Here is a 19285-nt window from a genome sequence, read left to right as displayed (position 1 = left end):
CCAAAGGCAGATTGTTAGTTTGGACTTTATTGCAAGCAGAACTGCTGTGATGTGCTTTTAGCACTGAAGTGAGTTCCAGGCTAAGAAGAGTAAGTGGCTTCTCTGCTTTCCCTCCCAAGCACAAGTGTATTCACCTTGCAGACTTGAATCACTGAAGATGTAAGCCAGCTGTTACTCTCATTTTGGGAGACACCCTGTGGACAGCATGAAGACTGTCCCTGATTGAAGTCTTTAGTAAGCAGGAAGGAGTCAAGGTTAAAGAATGTGTTTGCTTACCCTGGACTACAGTATTTTGGAAAATGAACCAAGGCTTGGGTTTTGCTCTTGAAGCCTGTCCTGCCTGCTTCTGTAATCTGGCGCTCTGCATCCAGATCTTGGCCCTTTATGGACACCACCGTCTGTTACTCTTACAATTCTCTGCTCTTTTGGGAGTTCAGACCTGGCACTTTATTTCACTTCTGAGCTACCCTCTGCCATCCAGAAACTTAGTGGACCTGTAGAACTATATTGTTCTGCTAAACCTGTGACCACTCACATCTCAAGGTCGCATAATGGAAAAAATAGAATAGAAACATGGAATACATTAAGATTCATCAGCAGACTTTGACAATTTTTTTCTCTTAACTCCTCCCTTTTGGGTTACTGCCAATGCATTTTCAACAATAGGTCAATGTTGTTGTAAGTGGCCCTGTAGCAGTATCCACAGCAGTTCTTGGTGATTTTGATTCATCCACAAAGCATTTTATTACAGCAAAATAATAAAGGTGCTGGTTTCATTGGCTGCAGGGTATCAGAGAGTAACCACAAAGCTGAGGTGTGCGCTAAAATCCGGGGAAGAGGCTGAAGCATTCCACAAAGAATTACTTAAATCCTCCACAAGAACATCTGTAGATTTTGAATGTATCCTTGGAGGACAAGGGATCATACAAATGTGCAGCTTATAATCCGGCCACACATGAATTAAAAGTTGAACCCATTGGCCAAAAGCTCCTTGTGAGTGACCTTTCTTCAGATGATTTTGGCATTCTTCCCCTGCTCGTTCACAGGTATTAGCTGTTCATTCACATGTACCTTTGGAGTGTGTGTTTAGTGGGGTCCTGGCTCCTCAAGTGTGTTGGCTAAAGAACAGGCAGCATATTGCCCCGGGAAGCAATTGGAGAAGGTTGTGTTCTCATCTTGCCATAGATAGCATTGACCCAGTGGACTCTGGGAACGATTTCTGCATGGTGGGAAACAACTCTGGAGATGTAAAATATGTGGCATCCATGGTTAATGTACTTGAACACGCTCCTACACTAAGGGACTACAGGATCAGATAGTGTCTCTACTTTCCACAGAACACTTTATCTCTGATGTTTGTAGGAACCCAGCTGCCAACCATAACTGGTTTCATAATGCACAGCCTAATCATCCTTCCTCAAGACATTGAACTGCAGGAAATTGACTGAAATTCAGTGGGGTTATTATGCAAGATACTAGGCTACACCAGTGTTTAGCAGATAATGAGATTGGATTTATGCAGTCCACTGGAAGACTTGAAATGGAAAAAGGCAATGGATTCAAGCAAGTTATAATTTTGGCACCAGCAAGAACAAAAGTGGTAGACGGAGACGTTGTTACTCTGTCCTTCAATGCCAACAGGCTGTTGGGTCTGGTCATTTGTTGGTATGACAGCCACGGATTGATAACCAGCCATCTCTCTTAAGTCCTTAGATCTAAATCTCAAAAGTCAAACTTTCCAAGACCTGGAATCTTGGACCTAGAGCCTGTCTACTTCATCATGTCCCAAGCTTGCTTGAGCTCTCTCCATACTCAGGCTGTGATGCAGGAGCATGTGGAGAAAAACATCTGTGAAGCCACAGATGAACATGGTACCATGCAGGTAGAACCACCTCTCATGGTTGTCCTTTTTGAAACAAACAGAAGGAGAAATAGTCTCACTTTTTGTTGCTACTCAGAATAATGAAGAAGAAAATAAGAGATGGTTCAGAAACTGGATTATTCAGCTCATTTCCAGAGAAAGTACATCACGGTGCAGTTTCTAGAAACATCAGAGAAAAATGCCAGTGGTATCTCTGTTCCTGAGGCCCCCACCAAATTGAAACCCTACAGACTCTCATACCAGATACATATAACCTGGTGTGGAGGGCAGGCAAGGAAAGTGGACTGCCCATCAATGCCTATTTTGTGAAGTATCAAAATCTGGACTATGACGTTGATGTGATGGGAAGTTGGCACAGGATTTGAATCCCAGGAAGTGAAAGTGAGCTTCATTTAGCTGAAATGGAGCCATCTGGTCTTTATGAACTCTTGCTGGTAGCAAGAAGTGATGCAAGTGAAAACCTGCCTGCCATGCTTACCTTCTGAACCAGCAAAGAAAAAACAGCATCATCAAAAAGCACCCAGACATCCTCTCAACCCGTAGGCACCCACAAGTATCCTATTGTTTCAGAAGCTGCAAACAACAATTTTGGAGTGGTGCTTACAGATTCATCTAGGCACAGTGGTGCCTCAGAGGCATCAGATAACGTGATTATCTCCACTGCATCAGAGACGTTGGTCTATGTCACTTGATTTCCTTGGGCAATTGGGAATTCTTCAATCGCTGCCTTCAAGGTCAAATATAAATGGATGAGGACCAGTGACTGGCTGGTGGCAGCTGAACATATCTTTCCTTCCAAAATTCCTGTGCAAGTTTGTAGTATAGAACAAGGTTCAACATAATAATTTTGGATCATTGCAATCAACCATTATGAAGAGAGTTTTCAGAGGTCAGCGTCTCATCCTTATCAGGTGACTGGGTTCCCCAGTGTTTTTTCCAACTGTGCAATAACGCACCTCACATTATATACACAGAGGCTGTCAGCGTCACTCAGATTGTGCTAATGTGGACATACTTCCACGAAGTAACAATAACACTTCCATTCTTTTGTGTCTATTACTGACCCACAGATAATGACAACGACAATGTTTATAAGAGGGATGTTACAGAAGGTTCAAAGGAGTGGCACATGATTGGCCATCTGCTGTCAGAAACTTCCTATGGCATTAAAAAATGCAGTGCTTCAGTGAAGAAGTAAGTGAGTTTAGCAATGTGATGATCTACGAGACTAAAGTGAAATGTGCTCCTGGAGCTTCTGAGTATCTGAAAGGCTTGAGTACCCCTCTGAATTCCTCAGGAAGTGAAGGAAATGCGAGGCCAGTAACCAGCCCTCACAGAAGCAGTGACATGTTATATCTGATCCTTGGCTGTATGCTGGGTGTCTTGGGCCTCATTCTTATGGTTTTCATTGAATCGTGCCTGTGGAAGTATCGCCAGCAGAATATCATACAGAAATATGACGCTCCAGGATACCTCTATCAAGGATCAGATATTAATGCGCAGATGGTGTAATAATATACCACTCTCTCAGGAGCAAATGAGATAAATGCAAGTGTTCATGGAGGCTTACTGAGCCATGGCGGTCACAGCAGTGGCTGTTCCCACCTTCACCATAGGGTTCTCAATGGGGTCAGTGTAATTGTGAATGGGAGCTTAAATGGAGGATTTTACTCTGGGCACACCAACTCTCTTACAGCAATGGGAATGGAACTGGAGGTTGTAATCCTAAGCAAATTAATGTAGGATCAGAAAATTAAATGCTGTATGTTCTCACTTATAATTGGGAGCTAAGCATAGAATACAGAGAGACATCAGTATGGGCAAAATAGACTCTGTGGTCTACTTGTGAGTGGAGGGAGAGGGATGGGCTTAAAAAACTACTTATTGGAGGCAGACTCTACAACCAGCCTCGCTTTTCTCTCACAGGATCCCTCCTCTTGCTCCTGGCATGCTCTGGGCAGCCCTGAACCCGCCGGGTTACATGTCCACTCCTCTCCGCCTGGAGGAGCGCTGCCGCGCGGGCGCGCCCCAGGTCCCCTACCCTGAACCCTGATGCCGGGCTCCAGAATCAAGGTGCCAGAAGAACCAGGACCCAGCGCCCGCCTGACCTACCAATCGCCTGCATCCTGGCCTGCAAGACACCGCGCCCTCCTCTGCGCGGCATGGTGCGTGGAGAGACCCCTTCAGATCACAGCCGCTGCCGCCATAGATGCCACCATAGTAGCCGCCGCGGGGGGCCGAAGGAAGGACCTGAGGGTGGCTTTCCCAGCTGGCGGCCCCACAGGGACTCTGGATGCTTAGTCCGCCCGGCCGAGAGATCTAAAATCAAGAAATGACTTAACAGCTTATCTTGTAGGGGAACAGCTCAACTCAAAGGCAGATTGCTAGTCTGGACTTTATTACAAGCAGGACTGCGGTGATGTTTATAGTACTGAAGTGAACTCCATTGTAAGTACAGAAAGTGGCTTATCCGCTTTCCCCCCCCGAAGCACAATCATATACACCTTGCAGACTTGAATCACTGAAGATGTAAGCCAACTGTTACTCTGACTTTTGGAGACTCCCTGTGGACAGCATGAAGACTGATCAAAGTCTTCAGTAAGCAGAAAGGAGTCAAGGTAAAGGAATGCGTCTGATTACCCTGAATTGTAGTACCTTGGAAAGTGAATCAAGGCCTGGGTTTTGCTCTGGAAGCCTGCCTTGCCTGCTTCTGTAATCTGGCGCTCTGCATGTGAATCTTGGACCCATATGGACACTGCTGTATGTTACTGTCATGATTCTCTGCTCTTCCATGAGTTCAGACTTGGCACCTTATTTTACTTCTGAGCCACTCTCTACCGTCCAGAAACGTGGTGGACCTGTAGAACTACATTGTTCTGCCAAACCTGTGACCACTCATAGCTCATGGTTGCATAATGGAAAATAGTAGGATAGAAACATGGAACATATAAAGATTCATCAGGGAACTTTGACAGTTCTTTCTCTTAACTCCTCTCTTTGAGTTTCTACCAATCCCTTGCCAAAAATAGCGTTGGTATTATTTTGAGTGGCCCTGTAACAGTATCCGTGGCAGTTTTTGGTGATTTTGGTTCATCCACAAAGTGTGTTGTTACAGAGGAGGAAAAAAGTGCTGTCAGGATAATAGAAACGATGTCATCTGCGTTCGCACAGAAAATCCAGAAGAGTTCAGCAGAGGAGACAGCTGTGAGTATTCAGAAACCGACAGCAACAATTTACGTTGGAATCCTCTTGTTTTGCCACCTATCTCAGAGGACGGTGCTGAAAAGACAACATGGCCTCCACCTGGTGTTCCTTTGGACAGCCTCTCAGGGGTCCTCCAGCGGCCCCAGGAAACCGGAGGATGTGCAAACAACCAGTCATCTTCTGACTTCAAGCCGGTAACCAACTGCACAAAACAGGCCTGGGAGTGAACTGTGTGAAGGATCTTAATTCAAATCGGAGAAAATCATTATTTTTTTTGCAGTATAATGTCATGTGAATGTGTCTTAAAATGTGTGCCCTTTTATATTATTTATGCCTGAAAAGTTTTCTTACCCGTTGCTTCCTTGCTCTCAGTAAGAAACAACCTTGTTTTGCATAGCTTTCAATCACCTGGAGGGCAGAGGGATCATTCCAAATTTTCTAACAACTGTAGTGGCAGTAAGAACTCCTCATGCAACTGATTCCATCTCTTGGCTGCTTCAGCGCAGAGGAAATGCAGGGGCCAATCGAAGGTTGCCACCAGCCAGGTTTTCAGATGGAAAACCATCTTTCAATAGTGTATTATCAGACTTTCTGACAACTCTTTGAAGTCAACCACGGTTTTGACCCGGTGTTTATAATAGCAGATCTGGCTGATGAATTTTAAAAGAGTGCCTTCCACTAAAGTGGTAATATGACCAGACAACATTCTCTCTATCTGCACGTGGGCACAAGTGATGTTCAGTCTTCTAGTCACTAGTAATAAGCAGTGTCGTGGACATGGTAGAGTGTAAGATGTAGTTGAATGATTGCAGTATGCGGAAAAGGAACCGAGGCCAGAGAGACAAATAATGCTTTACTATCCCTCTGCTTTAAAATTACATTGATTCATAAAATGGCCGGTGTGGGGCTCTTTTTGACTGTTTCTAAGAGTAGGAACAAAATAAGACTTGAAGTCGTGGCTTGAAAAGAAAGATAGACATTTTCAGAAGAAAAAAGTGGAGGGCTGCCGGCAGCCTCTCTTGGAGGGAGCTCTTCCGTCTGCTCCATTAGCCTAGGAGCATGCTCATGGTGTCACACTGCCAGAAACTAGTCATCCTCTCACTTCCAACAGGGGCAACAGCCTGAAGGTGTGAGTGTCAGAAAATACTTATTTTGGAAGAAAAGGTGTTTGTCGTTGTTGTTGTTTATTTTCTGAAGTTTCCTGACTTTTTTTTCCAGAATGTCTTCCTTTTAAACAGGCACCTAAAGCACTGGTCAGCAGAACTCCTGACCACTGCTGCCTCTGCGTGACAAGGACATTGGAGCTATCTTTGGAACGATCATTTCCACATTAATAAATGATTATGATATATTTTTTAAAAACTACCTACTGGGTACTATGCTGACTACCAAGGTGACAGGATCCATATTCCAATGACAAGGGTAATGCAGACATACAATTCTATAGTCATTTAAATTTTAATAGCATTATACTCTTTTAACCATCTTAACCTCGTATACAATCTCATTGTATATTAGGATACAGCTATTAGAGCAATAAGGAAGAATGGATAAATACAGTCAGCTTTTTATTTTTGTTTTGTTTTGTTTTGTTTTTGAGACAGGTTCTCACTCTGTCGTCCAGGTTGGAGTGCAGTGGTAAGATCATGCCTCACTGCAGGGTCGACCTCTCCAGATCAAGCAGTCCTCCGACCTCAGCCTCCCAAATAGCTGGATACAGGCTGAAGTGTCATGGCTGAGTAATTTTGTTGTTGTCATTGTTGGAGAGACAGGGTCTCACCCTGTTGCCCAGGTTTGTCTCCAACCCCTGGCTCAAGTGATCCTCTCACCTCATACTCTAAAACAGATGGGACTGTATATATACACGTGTATATATATTTATATATATACACGTGTATATATATGTATATATACACATATAAATTTATAATATAATATATATGTATTATATATACTATATATAAGTATATATAATATATATTTTCTATATATTATATATACGTATATATAATATATAATATATATTATGTATGCGTATATATACTATATATATGTATATATATAGTATATATATGCGTATATATAGTATATATACGTATATATATGAAAAATAGTGCTTGGAAAATTAGCTTACTAATTGAAAAATATACATATGAATGACTGCTTTGAAATATATATATATATAAAATATACATGCACACACATATAAATGTATATATATATATATATATATAAACCTTTATCTGAGAGTAGGTATGCTCTTGGCTTCTGAGATGAACATATTCACAATGATAAATATTTACTATGAATTCAGCTAAACATGAAACTCAGCAATATTCATATCTATTTACCTCTATTTCTACCTAAATCGGTATTTCAATAGTTGTGGCTAAGCCTTCCTAGTTAGTTAGATTTTTATCCTTTACCATTCAATGTGTGTGTGGCTTGGAGACTGTTTTCACAAATCAGGAAGTTGACAATTATGTCCCACATTCAGTGGACTAACAGCTCAGAGATCCTCTCTCTGGTTACTGCTACGACAGTGCATGGTGAGTCTTCCAGATCACCGGAGACGATTGTGATTTTATTTTTAAGTCTAGCTTCTAGGAATCACTCCCTGGAACAGAATAATTTATTGTTCACCCAGTGTTCACTCAGAATTTGTGCTTTAGCTCTTCAGCCAGTAGGGCTAAAGGCTCTTTATTGATGAATCATTGGTTATCTTGGGGAGTGCTTACAAATTTGTCCACGTTCCACCTTGATTGCTCTTGAGCGGGTGCAGGCTTTCACAGATACACAGCCTTCCAGATCTCCAGAAATTAGTGATCCAAAGACACTTTTTCTTGGCTTTCTCTTTGCCTGGTTTTCTCTGGTGAACTTCTGGCTGGCTGCCAGAAGTTTATTTGTTGCTACAAAGCATGTTAAAGATTCCAAGTTCCTCTTTAATGTTCCTAACCGAGGTCTCCATTGTTTTTGACGCTTGGGAATGTACCTTTTCATGACCGATTCAAAATCAATCATTAATGTGAGACATTGAGCAAAGCTCTCAGTTTTTACGGCCTGTCAGTCCTCCTAGATGAATCTCTACATCACTGCAAAGGAGTTGACAGTGGCTTCTCTAGCACTCACACACGCTCTACAAGTCTGTGCTGGAGTAGGTAGGGGGTTGGTGTCTCCCAGTGTTTCGTCTTATCCCTTGAGGGACGGAAGATACAGCCAGTGGGAAACTTGGGCATAGCAATGCTAGACCTGCTGTTCGGGGTGGAGATTCTACCCTGTCAGTGGAGGTTGTATGTGCATTATCTCATCCAGTCCTCACAAGTATAAGAGAAACATATTTCTCTCATAAACTTATAAGAACAGCCAATTCAACTGAAGTTTAAATTATTGGCCATATTTATGCCAGGCCTGGTGGCTCACGCCTATAATTCCTAGTACTTTGAGAGGCTGAGGTGGGGGGATCACTTTCTCTTACAATTGTAGGACAGAATAAGATAATTCACTTAAAATTTGATTATCCACTGCCTGTATCTAGTATTCCTTCTATTAATTCAAGTCATTGTTTATGAAGGAATTTTCATATTTTTGTGAATTATTCTTAAACATTAAGAACTATTCTTATGAAGGGGCAATCATAAAGTAATTCATGTTCAAGAACACATTTTAAGACACACATTATTCTTATAATGAAAGAGAGTGAAACACAAATAATTTAAACTTCAGTTGAATTGGCTGTATTTAGGCCTGGCATAGTGGCTTATGCCTATAGTCCCAGAACTGTTAGAGGCTGAGGTGGGAGGATGACTTGAACTAGGAGCTTGAGAGAAGCCTGGGCAACAGGGTGAGACCCTCTCTTTCCAGCAACAGCAAGAACAGAATTACTCAGGCATGACAGTTCAGCCTGTAGTCCAGTTATTTGGGAGGCTGAGGTTGGAGGATTGCTTGATCTAGGGAGGTCGAGGCGGCAGTGAGACGTGATCTCATCAGTACACTCCAACCTGGGCAACAGAGTGACAGCCTGTCTCAAAAACAAAACAAAACAAAGGCAAAATGTTGACCGTGTTTATCTATTCTTCTTTATTGCTCTAATAGTAGTATTCTAATATACAATGAGATTATATACAAGATGAGGATGGTTAAAACAGTATAATGCTATTAAAATATAAATGACTCCAGAATTGTATGTTTGCATTCCTCCTATCATTGAAATAACCCATTATGCAACCTATCTGTCATTAAACTTTTGGATCAGAGTTACTCTTTATAAATGGAGTTGGCCTTTTTAGACTTTGTTCTCAGCAATCCTCATTAAAGGAGGCATTCCTAGATTGCTTTAAATAAATTCAAAAAACACATATCAGAAACTGTTGATATGTTTGTTGTGTGCCATATTGTCAGTAATTAGATTAAATACTAGAAAATACACCATTAAATATGATATTTGATATACAGTTGGACCTCCGTGTGCATGGGTTCTGCACTCATGGATTCAACTAATCATGGATTAAATAATTCAGGAAAAAAATGGAATGATTACATTTCACTGAACATGTGCAGACATTTTTTGCTCATTATTATTCCCTAAATAATACAGTGTAACAACTACTTACATAGCATTTACATTGCATTAAGTATTTTAAGTAATCTAGAGATAATTAAAGTACATTGGAGGATGTGCCTAGGCTACATGCAAAGACTTCCCCATCTTATGTAAGGACATCTGAGGATTATTAGCATCTAAGGAGTTTGGCATCTGTGGGGAGTCCTGGAACCAATTTCCAGTCGATACTTAAGGAAAGTCTTCATACAAAATTAACACAATCAAAATATAGGTATTTCCGATAATAAGGATATTTTACTGCACATGTATTTTAAAAACTTCAAAGACCTAAATAAATTTGCAGTTTTCTTAAAATGTAATGAGGCTTCTGAGTATTCTGTATTTTCTGAAGCAAAAAGCGAGTCTTACTTTCTATTCTGGTAATGACATGTTCCCAGGTAATTTTCTGTAGGATGCCATCGGTGAAATTACTAAAATCTTACAGGTTTTCAGTCTTTTTATCTGTATCATTGTCACTCTCTTAAGATCTGTGTCCATCGATAGTTTGTTCCTGAGCTAAAGAAAATTGACTGAGCCTATCAATTGGATAAGCAGTCCAATTTATAACTTTATTAAATAATATTTCTCAGTATCCCTGTTGATTTTGGTTACATTCGGTAGCCAAAATCAAAAGGAATACAGGGGTAAATTTGGCAGCCCTTTAAACAGTTGTATAATATGTTTTTATCAATTATTTTGTGCATTTATTCTTTTATTCAAACAGACAATTAATGAATATCAGTTGTATTTTAAGCATTGTGTACTTTCTTGGAATATACCTGTGTGTAGTACAAACACAATCCTCTTCTTGTAATCTGAGAAGCAGAAAAGATGCCTACTATTACACTGTGAGTTTTACAAAGAAAAGTGTAAGGTTTTCTGAGTCTTTAAAACAAATAGCCTAATCTAGTCCAGGAGCTAAAGAAAGAATTCCCTGAAGAAATGTTGGAACTTACACTTGATGAAATGGGACTTAGCAGATGTGGAACAGAGAAAAGAAAATTCCAGTTCAGGAGGAAGTAACCTGTGCTCTTGCATTAACCCATCAGTTTGGATAAACACACTCGGGTATTCATTTACCTGGGCTGGCTTGGAAATCAAGGGAAAGAAAAGATACAGCATAAAAGAAAAGACATGTCCAGTATTCTAAGAGAGAGTAGTTTAATGAAAATCAAAACAAATGCATACCTCCACACTTTTAAAAATGGTACAAAGTTTCATAGAAAAAGATAAAGAATGTCAAGTATTCAGTAGGTTAGCATTCTCAGAAGTTGGTGTTTCTGATACCTTCAGTCATGTTACTGACCTATCTCTGATTCTTTGAGTGCAAATCCAAGAAAGCATAGCAAAGCAATCTTGTAAGAGGGTAAGGGAAAGAACCAGAGAGGCTACAAATGAGAAAACTGTTGGCCACATTAACAGAGCTTACGATGCCACATTCATCATCTAGAAACACCCCAATCTGGCCTAGAGGCCTTTCTGGATACTGAGATAATAGTGGGGAAGTGGTCTTGATATGACACCGGTAGCCTTCTTGACACAAAAAAGTAGAAAAATTTTCTTGGAGTTAACCAGCATGTCATTTCTCATTGTCCAAGAATCATTGCAAAATCCAACAGCCCAGTTCCAACAGTGCCCAACATCCACCTCTCAGTAATATCTTCGAAGGGTGAATGGCAGGTCTCGCCATCAAGAAAACACTTAGATTTTGTTGGAGTTGGGGCAATGTTGAGATCATCAGAACCAAAGAGTAGCTGTCTCAGAACTTCAAACAAGGGGAATGTACCAAGTGGTTATTTTATTATCCCAGGAAATATGCACTGCAGGAATAAGAAAAGAGTCACACGAAAACATAGTGTTATAAACTTCTAATGGATGTGGGCTTTACATAGTGTCTACATATGCCAGGTTATCCCTGGAAATATGGTTCAGGACAGCAGGCACATAAAGGAAGAAATATGTGCTTAGATTTAACGATTGTGCTATCCTTCCTTATCGAGGAGTCCGTACGGACTCCCAGAGCCCAGTCCCAAGAGTTGTCCACATCCAGTTCCCAGTAGTGTTTGCCAGAGGAGAAGACCCAGGCTCCTCATGCAGCAAAATTGTCAGATCTGTCAGAATGCAAAGATTCATGTCTCAACATCAAACTTCTGACATCCTCAAACAGCCTGATATTGTAATTGGTTACTTCCCAAGTGAAGGAAATTTCCACGGTGGAAAAAAGAGAATGTTCCAGTGAAAAGCAGTTTATAAATTCTTAGGTTCAGATAAGAAAGAGATTCTCACAAGAAAACACAGGTCAAGATTAGAAAGAAACTTCTGTCTGCAAAAATATTGGAATCAAAGGGTGTTAGGATATCTGCACAAGGAAACGCCTAAACTTCAATGATCGCAATTTCTATAAACTCAAAAAGTATAAACGGGACGAAGGTCATGTCTATGTCTAGTTAGCGACCTTTCATAACAACTGAAAACTGGAAGCTCTTGCACTGCAGCCAAGTCCATAGCAATAAAATTAACCTTCATTGTCTCTTCTCTGTCAGGGCAGAGCAGGAGGCTTGGGACAGGAGATGAGGTGGGGAGCCATTCTTAGACCCAAATAAAAAAGTTATCACTTTGCCAAAAATATTATAATCTGCCACTTAATCTAGTCAATTCATATTTAAAGAGAAAATCTCAATCTGCCTTCTGAAAAGTGCAGCTTCCTTGCAAGAATTATCTGACTTTCATGCCAGATTCAGGCACAGATATCTTTTATCTGCTGGATTTATCATGATCTATCCTGGAGTTCTATCTAAGGCCTCATCAACCAACAAATCACGTTCCTATCGGTCACAGATTCTCAAGATTTGCATTGTTATATAAGTTACTCGTGTATGCTTTAGATGATTAAAATACACATGATTAAAATTATAAATGCTATGAAACTTCACCTGAAATGTATTTGAAAAAGCACTGTCACTCAAATCAGTCATTAACTGCACTGAATTTGAAATTGAAATGTCCTGAATTAATTCAGTTCTGTATACTTCCTGTAATAATTGTATACAGGAAATTGTATCACGGTTAAAACATACATGAATGGTTCTACATCCTAAAGAGCTCTTCTGCACATTTTACTTTTCTAAGAAATTTGTTATATGGCTGATTCCACCATCTTTTATTTAGTTTTGTCTGTTTGATGACAATGAAACTATAAATATAAATACCTATTCACAGGCTATTTTCTTCTAGATGAAAGATCATTACACTGGGAAAGCTGCCCATAGAAAACCAGAATTGAAGGCATTGCATGTGGATCCCACCAAGAGGGTGACACTCACATAGAAAGCGGTTGAACCTATCCACCAGCCCAGTGATGGGCCCTGTAGTGAGCTCTGGATTCACAGGCTGGGGCACGTGCAGCAGCACGGACTCACTCCTGCAAGGAAGTAGGTTGAGTTGGTTAAGTTTCTGATGTCTGTGTTTAAGAAATAGATTCCAACAGAAAATGCTTCATTCAAACCCACTTCTGACATTGTAATGTACCTCCACAATCCTAGGATGGGTTTCTGGCTTTTAGGGAGTCTTTCTAACTCTTCACTCCATTTCTAACCTACTTCCACTGAAAAATAAATGCCTCTCTCCCTATCTGCCACCAAATAGTTGATCTATAATTATGATTCTGAATCCTAAAAAGAGGCAATCTTATTCTAGCAACTTCTGCATTGAACTCTTCAAAACATAACCCCCTGAGTTACTTGGAAAAGTAAGAAAAGGTTAATGTCTGATAAAAGGCATAGGTAACATTCAACATACAACACAAACACATGAGTACAGACACACACCCACACAATCACTCTGACACATTGTGGTGTTAGTAAATTATGTTTTCACTTTGTTGGAAACAGCTTGATGTTTTTCATAGCATGCCTTGTGCTCCAGCTTGCACTGATGGCAAATAACATACCTTGCCACCATGTCTTCCAAATCCTGTAGAGAGAGAGAGAAAAAAAAAATGACTTCTTTAGAAAGTTGTTATTCCTGTTGGGTGAGGTGGCTCACACCTGTAATCCCAGCACTTTGGGAGGCCAAGGTGGATGGATCACCTGAGGTCAGGAGTTCCAGACTAGCCCGGACAACATGGCAAAAACCCATCTCTACCAAAAATACAAAAAAAATTAGTTGTGTGCGGTGGTGCATACCTTTATTCCCAGATACTAGAGAGGCTGAGGTAGGAGAATCGCTTGAACCAGGGAGGCAGAAGTTGCAGTGAGCTGAGATTGGGCCACTGGACTTCAGCCTGGATGACAGAACACTCCCTCTCAAAACAAACAAACAAACAAACAAACAAGTTGCTATTCTGCGGATCTGCTATTTAGGTTTCGAAAACTTTAGAATTACCACATACTATCACTGCAACAGTTTTAAAATGTATTCTTATCTCTAACACTTATTATACCTGTAAGACCTATTGACATAATCTATTTCTGATAAATTCAGGACCCTAAATTTGAGTGAGAGGGAAAGGTGTGAGTAGTGACTGCGCATTGCTGCAGCTGTCTACAATGTGGTCTTTTTCAGGGCTAGTCCCCGAAGGGTAATGTGGCTCAAATCAAGAGCATTTCAAACCTAGGACTTCGCAAAAGGAGGAAGAAGGAAATGTTAGTTTTTCCCTAATTTCTTTATACTATCCTATGGAAACAAAAATATAATTTTCACATGAACTTTTTTCTTCCAGAGTTTGAATGAAATGTGCTGGAGGAGGAAGCTTGTGGTAGAAAACGTTCTATGGAAGTCTAGTTGCACAATTCCATAAAGCTTTCTTTCGGTTCTTACCTGGAGCAGCTCCACATCTGGTTTATGACACATTTCCATTAGTTCCTGATACATTTCTTTCAAGTGTTTACTCTTGATCCATGTTGATCCAACTTCTCTGGAGTTGCTGAAAAATCTCTTGGTATTCTTTGTTCAGTCTCTCTAAATGTTGTTTTTCTCCTCTATGGAGAACTGGATGCAGCTTCTTATACTAATTCCTGATCATCTGTGCCCATAAAACCACATCACTCTGTAGGGACATGGATTTTGTAGGCTAAATGCTTAGGTCTACTTCCACCTCACAGAACCCACAAATTCATCCTCCTCATTCCTTCTTTTATTTTCCACCCTTTACAAACAGGATGATGAGTTAATCAAGACCTTCCTTCAAAATTTGTGTAATTCATCAATTCTCGAACACCTGCAAAAAAGCCTTTTAGATTTAAATGTTTAAATATATGTCCTCTTAAATCTGAAATACCATTAGAAAACAACTAAAATTAATGATTGATTGTTAAATTGTCATCAATAATATATATAATCTTTGTTATTCAATTAGTTTGTAGTCTCAAACCTTTGTACTTCACAGCCCAAACAATCACTCTAAGTAGAGATGTTGTTAATATATTATAATCAGGATCAGAAGCCATCACACAGAAAGGACCTTAGTAAAAAATTTAACCCCCATCTCTCAAACCGACTACTTCTTTTCTGTCTCCCATCTTTCTTCCCTCAAAAACCACAGGCTCTGAATTGCCCTGCCATTCTAAGAACGTGAATCTCCATTCCATTGTGTTTCTCCTCTCAATATTGACATATTTATTCTCTCACTCCCCCGGTCATTTCTTGTCCCTTCTCCTCAGCTTTTCATCCTGTTATATTTTCTCCTACTTGAGCTGGAATCATCTGGGTCCTTTGCTGTCAGATTTCACCAGCACAGGCACATTTCTTAAATTACTGATCCCACCTGCTTTTTTGTCCCTGGACAACATCATATTCACCATTAAATGCCTTTATTCCTCAATTATATACTATTTAATCAATATTACATAATTCGTTTATACAGAAATCTCTGCCTGAAATACTTAGTAATTTTAAGCACCTACTTGTCCTTCAGAATTTATATCTATTTTTGTTTATCTGAAAAGCATTCACAGAAAACCTGAACAATTGTTATATTGAACAGTCTAGTTGTTTTCCAGCCTATGAATAAACACATGACAAAATCTGGTATATGAAAATTTCAACTCAAGTTGCTAATATAAATGCTCTCAGCATGCCTGTCTCAAGCTGGTCGTGAGGACTCACGGTCTCATACTTACCCTCCAGAGGAAGGCTATTCTTCTCTCCTCCTTTAGATTTCTCTGATTTTCTTGAATCTTTTTCCATAAAATCCTCATTTGCTTTAAGAGCTTCTCCTGCAAAAGAATTACGAGTTTGAACAACAGAAAATGAAACACCATATATTCCACACTCTGAGTGGTATATGCAAGCAAGGGATATAATACATAAATACATTAGAAAGGGGAAAGAAAAACAAATTTTTCACTGCTCATCCTCAATGGATATTTTTCAGTTTGAGGTTTCAGAAGGCGGAACAGTTTAGGGAACTGAAAAGTGAAGATTTCCTGTAACCTGACTAATGTTCAGGGAAACATCCTGCTTCAGAACCCACTATGCTAGCCCCAGATTTTGTAGTGTGCTATTCCCATATTCGTTTGTCCAATAATATTAAATATATTTCCAAAATACGTTTCTTTGCGCTAGTAGTTTTGGTGGCTTTTCAATGCCTTTAGCATTGAACTGTAGACACAATAATAATGACATTTACTTGTTCACGCTCTGTTTGGGTCCGAGCTCAATGAAGGAAGGTAGAGTTGCATATTTTATTCAAAATTCCATCATTGGTACCTAGAACAGCACCTGGCATTCAGTGAAGAATGGAGTAATCACCATGATGATTCTCATCGTCCTTCTAATCTCTTTAACTCTGCCAACTTCCAGCTTTCAGGTGATCGCAGAGCTATCTCTTACCTGGTGTTCCTCAGCTGCCCCTTCAGTGGGATAGTGTTTGTGAGCCCCGTGCTCCTGAGAGTTGGAGCACAGCAAACAGAGCAGACTCTTGTCCATGTCAGAGAACATCTTCTTTGTTTCCTTGTGGTCCCACATATTTGTTTCTCCGAGCTCAGGAATTGCCAGAGACTGGCTTTTCTCACAGTGGTCACTAAGTTCTTCAGAAGAATATTGGTTTTGAAGTCCTTGTTCTGTGATGGTTCCCTGCATGCAGGGCAGTTGGTAGGACTTCGGGCTTCTTCCCAGGAAAGGCAGAGACAGGGCCTACAGAAGCTGTGCCCACAGCAGACAGTGGCAGGGTCTACCAGGTAGTTCAGGCAGATGACACAGGTGAGTTCCTTCTGGAAGGCATGTGAGAAGTCTGAGTCCACTTTCCTAAGGAAAGAAAACCACAAGAATTTAATCTTCTACCCTGGAGAGACAAAGGTCCAAGCAAAGTTTGAATCAGGTTGTGATTGAATAATATCCTTTCTTTCTAGAGAAGAATAGGCTCTAATTTGCAACGACAGAGATAGGAAAAACAGAAAACCAAGGCACTAAGAGATATCGACCTCTGTAGGAAAACGTGACTGTTCTCCAATCAACACAGGGCCAGCTTTCCAAACTCTATTTTCTTTCATAGAAGAATGTCGGATTTTTGAGGGGTTAGTGTCCACCAAATTGCTTGGGCTTCACAGGTTTCATCAACCTGTAAACTCAAGGGTTGAGTCTTGAATGGTCTGAGAATCAGTAACACTCTTAATTGCCAGTGATTGGTTTAGAGAAGGCGAGCTAACTAAGCTCTTCCACTCTCACTTTTTTATTTAACTGTAACAACCATCCATCGTGACTTTTCCAGAAAGACCCTGCTAGAAAATATTAGAGCAAAACTCATACTTAGACCCCAATCAGAAAAAGCTAGCCTTTACTCTCCAAGATAAAACAGACAAATCGAGGTAAAGGCAATTCTCCAAGGTAAAACAAACAATCATCGCTTTTCAAGGCTGCTATGTTAATTCAATCAACAAAAACTTTCTGGTGTGTTTACTGTTCCTGGACTGTCTGTTAATTTGGGGATATACTGGTTAACATTATGACATTTTTAAAAGACAGGTAATTAAAATTACAAAAAGATTGATAAACTGTAGGAGAGTACACAAAGGATAGAAATATTTTCTAAGCTCTTTGGAAGCATTATCATTACTCTTTCACGCAGTCAGAAAACGAGTTACTATTATGCAATAATAATAGGCACTAGAGAGTAAGTCAGAGTTTTAAATGTATGTTTTGAAAAAAAGAAAAGAGGAAAAAAAAACCTAGGCCAAGCAAGGTGGCTCAAGCCTGTAAATCACGGTATTTTGGGAGGCCAAGTCAGGCAGGGTGTTTTGAGCTCAGGAGTTCTAGACTGGCGACATGGCAAAATGTCTAGGTCGGCCTATCTCTATAAATATATATGTATGTATAATGGCCGAACATGAGGGCCCATGCCTGTAGTCCCAGCTACTTTGGGAGATGAGGCTGAAGGATTGCTTGAAGTGAGAAGTAGAGGCAATAGTGAGTCTTATTTCCACCACTGCACTCCAGCCTGGGTGGCCCTGTCTAAAGCAAACAAAGAAACAAAGAAATGAAAAACCTAAATCCTAGTTTCTACACTGTATAAATATATGATCCCTCTATTTCTGATATTTCTGCATGATTGCCAGTGAGACTTTTCTGCAGAAATACTCATTTCTTGCTTTCTTTGACAGACTGAAGTTTGTGAAGAGACTCTTACCATTTTTTAGAAAAAAATGTTTGCCCGAATCATCCAATGCACTCTCTACGTATATATAGCCATACATTGTAACACAGGCACATTACCACTAGTACAGTAGAATGTAACACATTTATACACATAAATTACAACACCCATAAGCCATTTATAGAACCCACAGAGATTAAAAAACTACTAGATATTTGGAAACTATTGCAAAACGCTAGCAATCTACACAAATAACTTAGAAATACATTAAGTAAAAAATTAATGATAACCTTAATTTGAGGAACATGTAGCAAGACAGGTGACGAAAATGTTAATTTGTAAATAGGTTAAGTAAATGGAGCTTGTAAACCTACGGATTATGTTTAGAATAATTTTAAAAAAGAAATGCAGCCGTTTTTAAAACTCAGAAAATGAGATCATTTCATCTAAAAATAATCTAAGTTTGCAGATAAATTAAAGTCCCCAAATTTGGCTTGTTTTGGTTTGTAACCTAATAGTAGCTCCTACTCTGGAAATTGTGTACTTACCTCAGAAAAATATCTATGTTCTCACCAAAGCCTGCTGTCAAATAAGATGAATTCAGTTCAGGGATCAGAGCCTCACCATGCAGTGCCGGTAGCTTTTGGCAGTCTCCAAGGCCAGTTGCAAAGCCACTCGGTGGGTTCTGGAGAAGAATGAGCTTGGCTCTTGAAGTGTCCTTATATAAATCTCTGAAGACCAACCCCTTTCTTTCAACTGACTGCATTTCAGGGGGCATAGGGGGGTGTTAAGATAGATGATGATTCAGTCTTTTCAAAACAGAAGTTTTTTGTTTTTTTTTTTGGATGGAGTCTTGCTCTATTGCCTTGCCTAGGCTGGAGTGCAGTGAAGTGATCTCGACTCACTGCAACCTCTGCCTCCCAGGTTCAAGCAATTCTCCTGCCTCAGCCTCCCAAGTAGCTGGGATTACAGGTGCCCACTGCCATGGCTGGCTAATTTTTTTTTTTTT

At 40.1% G+C, this 19285-nt stretch overlaps 2 pseudogenes; one reads left to right on the top strand and one right to left on the bottom strand.

Annotated features, from left to right (window-relative positions):
* Positions 1-364: 364 nt before the first annotated feature.
* Positions 365-5313, top strand: LOC129485382 (cell adhesion molecule-related/down-regulated by oncogenes-like; annotated as a pseudogene).
* Positions 5314-5654: 341 nt separating this feature from the next.
* Positions 5655-19054, bottom strand: LOC129485381 (tripartite motif-containing protein 43-like; annotated as a pseudogene).
* Positions 19055-19285: the final 231 nt, after the last annotated feature.

The sequence above is a fragment of the Symphalangus syndactylus genome, chromosome 6, assembly GCF_028878055.3.
Source record: "Symphalangus syndactylus isolate Jambi chromosome 6, NHGRI_mSymSyn1-v2.1_pri, whole genome shotgun sequence".
Taxonomy (NCBI): Eukaryota; Metazoa; Chordata; class Mammalia; order Primates; family Hylobatidae; genus Symphalangus; species Symphalangus syndactylus.
Note: the sequence above shows the minus strand (reverse complement) of the source record. Positions and strands in the feature narration are given on the sequence as shown.